Raw genomic sequence first — 11,530 nt, 5'->3', positions numbered from 1 at the left:
ATAAGTGACATCCTTACTTTATTCGGAACTTCACCAAGTAAAAGAGTTGAATGAGACAAATTAAATATTTCTCAATCAATTCAACATACATACTGCAATATCCCATTACTAGAACTGACTCTAATGTTTTTTATCCCCTTATTTTTTTAATCTTTAGGTCTCCTTCTCTCTTTTAATCGACCCCTTCTTATCTCCTTTCTTCTTCTCTTATAATATAAATCCTTTCACCTGACTATCCTTCTCCTTCCTTCTACAATTTTGATGAATTTTACAATTTTATCCAAACTCCTTATTCCACAAAGCATCTTCATGCAACAGGACAAGATTCTTACCCCTCTAACGAAAGCTAGCATAATAAGTCTATTTCGACCTATCTCAATCGTATCATTACTATCCCTTCAAAAATGTTTGATTTTTTATCAAATAGATTGAAAACAGAATTCAATACAAAGAGAGGACTATATGTCCACACTCATTAAATGCCCAGCATATTTTAAAATTTATTGCATTCATCTTTTTTCTTTTATATTGTCCAATGTAACTTTCTTTGATTTATCTATGTCAAAAAAAAATTTGGGTAAAGAAACAAATCATGTATTATTAAATCACATTATTACGCGCACCCAAAGTAATTGCAAGTTAGTTAAAACTAATCATACTTAATCATTCATCTGATTAAAGGATAATAGATCATATTTAAATATTCTCCAACATATTAACTTTGAATCTACTTCAATTAGAATATATTTAACAAAAAATAACCGTTCATTTTTCCCTGTTTTTGGCCTCTATTTATTTTGTTTTTGTCCATTTTGTTTGATCTTCCTAGGGGGGTATAAGCAATGAAGTTACAAATTTAGATTAATGGTTAACTTATCATACGATTGTAAGCCAATTATGGGCGACTAGATATAAATACATTTTTTTTTTCTAAATATGTATTTTGAGACATAAATGATAAATCTTTAGTTTATACTTAGCTTGTGAAATGCAAGAGATTAAGATTGGAATCTAACGACAATATAGGTGTCATATTGCAAAGCCCCGACTCGCCACGTGGGCCCGGAGTGCTACTTTAGTGACGTCTGTGTACTTGATACCATATCATCATAAATAAATGCAACGGAAATAATGAAACATTCTCCAAACATACATTACCAGAGTTCTAAATTTCCTTTATACATAAAGGTTTCTAAACATCCATATTACAACCTGATCGAAAAAAGGACAACTAACTCAATCCATACAACCATAATACGAGTCCAGTGACTTACAACATGACTTACATACGCCAGAGTTTATACAGATACTCGCAAAAGAGACTATTCTAACTTCCACCCCCTTATCCTGCTAAAGCACAATCCCTGGTATTTCCTCAAAAGATGATTTGTATATTGGGGTGTGACATTTCTCAGTAAAGAAGATTAAGCTAACATCAGTGTGTGGTCAGCATGCATTTAGAGTTTACAGAAAACATTCATCCTTCATTTAATCGAAAATAGCTATTTTACGTTGTACTCATTTTATACAATTGAGAATATTCATCTCGTTTCCATAGTATAAACAGTTCAGTAAATAAATAGTATCATTTACATAAATCTATAGATATGCATAAAAGACATTTCTTGGGACAAAACATCATTTACTTCCCCCATGGTACGGGTTATGCGACCCAAAGGTTGGACTAAGCCTAGGGTGATCAATCCAAATAAAGTCAAATCATACGTCTACATCTAACTCCGACTACGCAAGCATCCGCAACTTGCTTGCGGGATTTCAATTGCCCTACCACATCCTGAAAGTCCGGTCTTCTAGGGAAGGTACACCATCTACTGAGGCTAATCGACTGAAACCACCCTACGCTTTCATCTAGAATAGTGTGGGCGCACATAGCTAAATACTGAATCTCTACTAACGATACCGTGCTCATAACATAAATGGTTGAAATTAGGAATAGCTTCCCAAGAGAGGGGGTGAATTGGATTCTAAAAATTTCTTTTGATTCCTTTTAAAATACCTTAAACTTTTTTTATTTCTTTTAACCAATTTTTGACTTGTTTTTTTAATTCTTTAATCAATCAAAAACTTAGTTCTTTTATCCAATCAATTAAACACAATCTTCAAACCAAATAATCAATTTATTTGCCAAGTACAAGTTAAACAACAAACAACCAAACCAAGATATAAAGTATTCAGCACTTTGGTAATATAAGATCTTAAGATAGTTTGTTTGTTTATATAAACTCTGTGATTATGAATTATAATTTATGTTTACTGAAGTAAAGCCCTGTATAAATAAATCCAATCACTCTTTCCAAATATTTAGAATTCAAATAAACTCTTGGCAAATTTATCTTTGGGGTGTTAACCAAGTAACGTACTCCCGTATGGTTTCCGCAAGATATGGTGTAACCAACGTACTCCCTTTCGGTTTCCGCAACCCAAATCAAAATTAGATTTTAAGTTTACTTGATTTCCAAATATGCGTAGTATGTATAATTTAGATATTTAAATCATCCACGCAGTTGTATATGAACTGAAAATAAAGAATAGGGAAAGAGAGAGTGAGACAGAGATTTCTACGAGGTTCGGCTTATACCCAGCCTACGTCCTCGCCTTTGGCAAACTACCAAAGGATTCACTAAACCTGTTCCGTTGACGGATGGAACAAAACCGATTACAACATTCCTTGGTTAAGGTTAGAGCCTCCCTTCTCCAAACGATATTCCCTCGTTCGGTCACTCCTTACATAGGCTAGAGTCCGCCTCTCTAAGCAATATCCCCTTGCTTAGCCAACGATCCAAACACCTTGGAATGTCAATGAACTACAAGAAACATAAGATAAAATTTGCGTACAAGTATACTCTCTCAAAGAGCAAGTTAGTACAATTTCAGCACTATATATTTCAATGTAAAATATCAATAGGAAATAGAATGAAGCTCAAGTGTAGAATTCACCAATATCCTTCTTAGAAGAGGATTAGTAGTAGAAATTCAAAAAAAAGAAAGATCAACACTTCAGAGTTCTCAGCAAAAGAATTTTTCAATGAGTGGGCAAGAGAACTTAGGAAGAACAAGAGTACTTTCAGTTTCTCAAAACAGATTTTTCAATTTTTCTTTTTTGATTTGCGAAACCATGTATTTATAGGTTTTCAAACTTGCAAAAGTTTCCTTAAAGAGTCTTCCTATTTATTATAATATTTAAGGTTCAAACGGTTATAATTTAAAACATTAGAATTTTAAAAATTTGCCTGTTGAACAGTTTTTAAATGTTTGACAACAGTGACCCCATTTCAGTGTTTTGGTCATAACTTCTTTTGTGTAACTCCAAATTAGGTGTTCTTGGTGTCAAAAGAAATCTAATAGAAAATCCTACAACTTCCATGTTTACCACTCTTTAAAATAATTAGTGTTTGATAGAGAAAAATTCACCTCAATGCGGCTATATAAAAACTGACAGCATTTGGGAAAAACTCTTTTTGGTGCTCTTTATTCCAAAGATGATTCTAACCTTTTTAAAATAATTTTTGACCTTATAAAAATATTTTTCAAGTATTTTAAAAAGTATTTAGGTCTAAAAAATTAACCTAAGAGCTTCAAAATATTTCAAACGATATTTTAAACATTAAAGCACTTACATGAGACTTCTAAAATATTAACATTATAAGTTCTTGAGTCTTCATGCTTTGTCCTTGGATTGAATCCATCTTTTCTTCAAACTTCCATATTCTTTGAACTTTCTTACTTTGCCTTTCTTTGGCTCTTTTGAATTTAATATGCCTTGACTTTCAACAACTCATTCATGTCCTCATATTCTTCAATAAGTAATTCATGTCTTGGCTCATTTAAGCTTCATTTGACCCTTGTGAGCACTTTGACCTTGCTTCCATCATATTTGATCCTTGTGGGCACTTTGACCTTACTTTCACATATATGAACCCTGAAGTATCATTACTTATACAAATACATTAAATTTCACTTGTTTGTTAGCATCAAAACAAGATAACAAGATTTTAAGCCTTGTAAGGCCAACACTGGTCCTTAGGGTTCCTAAAGTACATCATGCAATTTAAGTAATAAAAATTGTATTTTCTCTCATTTCATATAAAATATGTCATATTATAAAACTCGGCCCCCGACCATCATATACCTCTCGGCTCACAACCGCTATATCAAATCCCGACTCTCGTGGTCGTCGTATAAAACTCGAGTCATAGTTGCTATATCAAATCCCAGCTCTCACGGCCGTCATATAAAACTCCTTGTGTTTTCACATACAGTTCCAGTATTGCACAAGCAGTTCCAGTATTTCACAAACAGATCCATAAATTCAGTTATACAATAACCCTGAAATTAATATCCATTTGCCACACAATTTTAGTATTTTAAACATAGCCTGTAGGCAACCAAGAACACAGTATATTTAGTTTATAAGGTCAACCAAACTTCCCACCATTCATTTTATTCAAAATAGCATAACATATATCCCAGGTTTGAAAAAGGTTCATTTTGAACAATCGGTTTTCGAAGCAACAATTGAAAACATAAATATACTTACACTAAAAACATTTCAATTGGTTCAAACTCGTTAAAAAGCTAACTTAACTTAATCCCCTTACCTATTTCTGAAAAAGAAACTGAAATGGATGGAAAAATCAAAATGTAACACCCCGACCCTGAGGGGTCTGAGATATTAACTTTTTACTATTGATTTACAGCGGAAGCAAATAAACTCAATTTTTATTAAACCAAAGTGCTAATTATCCATATTACAATCATTTATTTTAAAAGAAGAAAAATTATACAAACATAAATATCTGAAACCATACTAATATTTCTAATCAATCTTTATTTTTCTAATCCCCACGCGCATGCTTGCTAAGCCTGATTTCCGATATGTCCTTCAGAGTTATCTGAAATAAAATATGATTGGGGTGAAACGACGCTCAGTAAGTAAATAAGATTATTATTAGTGTGTGGCCAAAATGAGTTTTTAAAGAATTTTGTAAAACAATATTTAATACTATAACTTCAAGACTGCTTTTAGAATAAATATAAATTTAAAAATTTCTGCATAAAACTTTTGTCATCAATTTCAACAGTAAATTTTTATAATCATATACTATAACTGCTAAATTAAAATTTTAACTTTAAAACTGTAAAAATATTTAATGATAAGCGTACATATACTTTTCTTTATACGTTTTCCTTAGGTCGTCATTTAAGCACCAGAATGATCATTTTCACGTAAACTTACACTTTTCCTTCAAATCATCAGTAACTTTGTACACGTAATTAAATATGTATAAACATATATTATAAAAAAAAAAATCACCCTTAGACCTGTTTGTCGTAAGTCATGTTTACCCCCATGACTGGGTTGTGCGGTCCGAAAAACTGGACTTAACTGGTTGGCCGACCAAACTAAATCAACGTACATAAACTTTAAGTGAGATTTTCCTTATTAAGTCCTGGTCCGAAACCAGGTGTGCACTTAGGAGAAATCCATTAACATAAATAACCACTTTGTAAACAATGTGGGTGCACTCTAATCCGTATAAACTTTAAGCTGTGGTACCGAACATCTGTAACTTTGAACTTTCGTTGCCATAAGGGATTTTAAAATCATCTTATTATAATTTATGTAATTTAAAATAATATCATGAAAATCTCATATTCACTCATATTTTCATAAAAAAAAAAAAATGTAACGTAGAAATAAACTCATGCCACACAATTTTTGTGTTAAAAATATATATAATTTTATTTTTGAATAGAAAGAAATACTGAAAATTTATCCGAGGGGATTAGAACATTTCTTAACCCAAAAATAGATGCAAGTATATTAAAGATATAACTGATATAATTAAATATGCGTAAAAATAAACTCATGAAAATTTTGTGGAACTAATTAACATAATTGAAATTTAATTATAAAATAAACTCAGGTATGAATTTTAAATTAAAAAAAAACTAATATAATCAAAATTTACTTACCTTCTTCCTTACGAACACTGTAACTATCTCTAAGAAATGAGATCGGAAAGAGTGGGTGATTGAGAACTTACTCAAAAATTTTCTCTCCACCACAATTTCTTTCACTCACTAATTCTTCTCTTCCTTGAAAAATTGTTGTGAAAAATGAAGGTTGAGAGCTCCCTATTTATAGGAAAATTTTGGGGAAGAAATGAAATTTATAAAAGTGTGGGGAGATGAGTGAAATTATAATTTTTAAAAATTAAAGAATGAGCAAGAGATGAGCAAGTCATGGGTTGAGTATGGGATGGGGATGGAGGTCATGTAGGAGTGCTTGCCACCATTCCCATTAAATAAATTTTTAATTAATCACTTACCTAATTAATTAATCAATTAGTTAATTTATTAATTTATTAATTTATTATTTTTATTAATCATTATTATCGTTATTATTAATTTTGAACCATTTTTAGTATTTATTTATTTTATTATTTATTTTTGAATAAGAATTAAATTTAAATTTTGAAAACTCATGTGGGCCCCACATGGTCTTGTGGGCCCCACACCACTTCGAGATCCAAACGGATCCTACGTAACTCCAATAATCCTCATACGATTTTATGAGCCCTACACAGTTTCGAGACTTGTGTAAACCTCCACACGGCTTCGGGACTCATGTGGGCCCCACACAGTCTTGTGGGCCCCGCATAGGATACCTATATTATTATTATTTTATCATATATTTCTGCAAATTATGTCAGTCAAAATATTATTTTATGTACTTATTTACGTGTACAAACAGTGTCTATCCTATTTATTCTATGATATTCCATTTTGACAAGGCCGACCTCCAGGGAGTGACTGAGCCGCAATGGTCTCTGAGCACTCGCTAAGACAAGATCTTTCTTAGGCATCAAACATGGAATCAAGGATCCTACAGAAAAACACTTCTGTATTGATATTAACTTAATGACCATTTTTATTATTTTATTATTATTGTGCTTTAATCATATATATATATATATATATATATATATATATATTTTGGGTCATCACACGAAACCCTAGCTTTTCAAACTAGTAGAAACTCAAGATCCTACAAGCCGATGAGAGAGAGAGAGAGAGAGAGAGAAGAGAGAGAGAGAGAGAGAGTGAGTGAGTGATCCGGGAGTAAGAGAGAACCCATAGGAGCCTTTTAGTGAAAAAAAAATTGAAACCCTAGCAGAGCCCAATAAGAGAGGATTTTCAAATTTCAATAAAAAAAATGAGCCGACTTCTATTTATAGGTGGGCAGCCCAGGAGAAAACCATCAACAGTATTCCCTATATCCAAAAAACCATCTACGATTTTATGGTTGACTCGCCCAGTTGACCCAAAATCGGCAACGGTTTTTCTCCTACCTTCTAAAAATGTTGACGGTTTTGGCCCTACCACACCCAGCTCCTTCCTTTTCTTTTATTTTCCTTTATTTTTATTTATTTCTCCCTTTATATATATTTTCTTTTATTTTTCGGGTTTGAGTTCCTATAATCTCCCTCCTTATAAGAATTTTGTCCTCGAAACTTGCTAACTGTTATTGAACACATCCTAACTCATGACCCATCTTTACAGAAGAGTCGGTAGCCACCCACATGGCGGCCCCATCCCAAATTTATTAACTACCCTCACTTATGGTTGAGAAATATCGTGGTTACACATAATGTCTCGAGAGGTTACAATATTATACACAACACTCTCAGAGACCATCCATATACTAAAACTTTAAACAATTGATAAACTAACACACTTACCTTACATGACCTACAAATAAAACTACCACTTACCTGTGTAATCGTACTGGTCTATGTAACACTGATCCTCTCTGAAAAGCTATGGGTATTTCTAACGTATTTTTGTCTCTAACTCCCAAGAAGTCTCCTCTACTGCATGATTCCACCACAACACTTTCACTAATAGTATTTCCTTAGTATGCAGTTCCTGTATTTTTCGATCCAAAATCTGAACCCATACCTCATCGTAAGCCAAAACAACCCCAATATCTAAGGGTTCATAGCTTATCACGTGCGAAGGATCTGACACTTACTTCCTCTATACTGATACGTGGAAGATGTTATAAACTCTAGACAATGTTGGGGGTAATGCCACTCGATAGGCAACTGGGTCAATCCTTTCCAAGATCTCAAATGTCCCAATGTATCGAAGGCTCAGCTTGCCTTTCTTTCCGCACCTCATCATTCCCTTCGTCGAAGCAATTCTCATGAATATCATATCCCCAATCTCAAAACTCTAGCTCCCATCGGCAAGTATCTGTATAACACTTCTACCAACTCTGTGCTGCTTTTATTATCTCCCTGATAAGCTCGACCTTTACAGAGATCTGCTGAACTAATTCCGACCCCAAAATCTGTCATTTGCCTACCTCATCCCAGTACAACAGAGATCGGCACCGGCGACCATACAAAGCCTCATATTGTGTCATCTCGATACTAGGCTGATAACTATTATTATATACGAACTTAACTAACGGCAGATATCTAATCCAACTACCACCGAAATCCAGTACGCACGTCTGCAGCATATCCTCCAGAATTTGAATGGTCCTCTTGACCTGCCCATCTGTCTGCAGATGAAATGCGATACTGAAGGTGAGTTGAGATCTCAAGGCGTCTTGCAAACTCTTCCAAAAATGTGAGGTGAACCATGGATCTAGATCTGAAACTATAGAAACTGAAACGCCATGAAGTCGTACTATCTCCTATAAATAAAGCTCTGCCAGCCTATTCATAGAGTAACTGACTGTGATCGGAACGAAATGTGCGCAGTATTCGTCAACCGATCCATAATGACCCAAATGGCATTCTACCTATGCACCGCCGAAGGCAACCCTGATACAAAGTCCATCGAGATATGCTCACATTTCCACTTAGGCATGTCAAGTGGTTAAAGTGGTCCTACTGGCCTTTGGTGTTCTGCTTTAACCTGCTGACATGTCAGGCACTGCCCTACAAATCTAGCAATTTCTCTTTTCATGTAACTTTACCAGAACAATTCTCGCAAATCTCTATACATCTTCGTGCTCCCTGGATGAACAATATAGAGAGAGTGATGAGCTTCCTCCAAAATCTTCCTCTTAATCTCCGTATTGTCAGGCACACACAACCTGATGTGAAATCTGAGAACTCCATCCTAAAAAACATTGAAGTCTGTATGTGGCTCACTTCGTACTTTTTCCACAATTTCCACCAACTCTGCGCCTCTCATCTGAGCGGCTTTAATTTTCTCCTGTAAGGTTGGCTGAATGATCAAACTGACCATGATCTCATGTGGATCCCCGTCCACTACTTCTACCCCCAATCTCTCTAGGTCCATTCTGATTTGATGTTGTACAACAACCGTTGAAATTGACGCACCCACCGACTTACGAATCAAAGCATCGGCTACCACGTTAGCTTTTCTTAGGTGGTAACTAATGGTATAGTCGTAGTCCTTTATCAATTCAAGCCACCTGCGTTGCCTCATATTCAACTCCTTCTGAGTGAAGAAGTATTTGAGACTCTTATGATCTGTAAAGATCTCGCACCTTTCACCGCATAGATAGTGCCACCAGATCTTTAGTGCAAACACCACTATTGCCAGCTCCAAGTCATGTGTAGGATAGTTCTTCTTGTACACCTTAAGTTGGCGAGAAGCATATACAATAACTTTTCCCTGTTGCATCAAAACACACTCAAGTCCGTTCTGGGATGCGTCACTATAGATCACGTAACCACCATCCCTTGATGGAATGGTCAACACTGGGGCCGTGTGTAACGCCCCAAAAAATAATTATGTTTGGGAGTGTAAAAAATAATAATAAAATGAAATAATAAATAAAAATAAAAATAAAAATAAATTAATTAATTAAGATTTAAAATTAAATTGAATAATAAATTAAATAATTAAATAATAAGAATTATGAATTAAGTAATATAGTATATATGTTAAAAGTTATTACTATTTTATATATATATATATATATATATATATATATGTAAAGGTTAAAAGTTATTATTATTATTATTATTATTATTATTATTATTATTATTATTATTATAAGATATAAGTTTACCTGAAGCTTCAAAGAAGCTTCAGGATTACAAAACAAAATTTGAAGGAAGCAAAACACCTTCTGCTTTCCCTCTCATGCTTTCTCTGACTCACCTCCATCTCTCTCTCACTTCCTTCAATTTCTCAACTGATTTTTGCCTGATCGAAAATCAGAAAATATCGCTAGACTCCATTCTCCGCTACCGATATTTCTACTGGAGCAGATTTGTCATAGGAGCGGTGTAGGCACCATTCCTAGGGTAAGGTAATCTTTCCCTATTTTCTCAATTTTTCTTTAGATCTTCAACCAAATCGACGATCGGACATTACCACGAGGTCCTAATCATGATCGTCATCATTTTGGTTAGAGTAAATTTTTAATTTGGGTTTCCTAGGCACCATCCCAAAGCGAAAGTGTGATTTAGGGAATTAAGTAAATTGGTTATATTTGAGAGTATAATTATTTATTTGAAATTTATGGGTTTAGGAAATATTAAAATAATATTTTTATTTAGGATTGATTTAATGGAATTATGATTGTTGATTCAGGGTTCAGGTGAGCGCCGTAGGCATCAGTTTGGGATTCCTATTGGCGTAATTCAAGAAACCAGGTAAGAGAATAAATTAAGTCAGAATTTTCATGGAAATACTTATTATTCTACAGCATTTTGTTTTAAAAATTATGTATGATATAAAATTATGTTTAGAAAAATTACTGCTGTTTATAGGGAATGATATATATATATTATAAGGGAAAATGGTTTAATTTGTGTGGCATGGGTATAAAATCTTAAGATTTATGTGATGACAAAATGTTATGTTTTCAAAACCTTCATGCTCTTATTATTTTCGAGAAATGGATAAACAGTACAGGAATTATATTTTTTGTAATTTATGTGAAACAACGCAAATGTCGTAATTTATAAAAATGACGCAAGGGCCGTAATTTATGTGAAATGGCGCAAGGGTCATAATTTATATAAAATGGCGTAAAAGCCATTAATTTATTTGATATGATATGAAATGTCGGCGCAAGGGTCGTAATGAAAGATATGTTATTTTATGAAGATATTATTATGTTAGATATTATGGTGAAACGGTTATACCCAATATATGAAATACAGTATATGATATCAGTACTCGGATGACTTAGTTTAGTTCAATTCAGCAGCACGGTACCATAGCTATATACATATTCAGATTATGTTAGTGCTACCACATGCCACAAGGGGCTATGAGAGATTGGTAGTTGATGTGGCTTCAGTGCAGAGTTGTAGACGTCCCCTTGGCAGTTCGGACTAGGATGGGGCGAGCCCATCATATCTACAGACTTATATTGATCTAGCATGATCAGCTAGCCAATGCTAGGTCCTGCCTTCAGGCTGCACAACTCAGTTATGTGGGGGTAATACATGGCATCAGCTAGCTATCCATCTTGGGATTTATTTCACATATTATGCAGTGATAT

Source organism: Malania oleifera, chromosome 1, assembly GCF_029873635.1.
Source record: "Malania oleifera isolate guangnan ecotype guangnan chromosome 1, ASM2987363v1, whole genome shotgun sequence".
In the NCBI taxonomy this organism is placed as follows: domain Eukaryota; kingdom Viridiplantae; phylum Streptophyta; class Magnoliopsida; order Santalales; family Ximeniaceae; genus Malania; species Malania oleifera.
The sequence above is the reverse complement of the archived record's forward strand: the minus strand, read 5'-3'. Positions refer to the sequence as shown.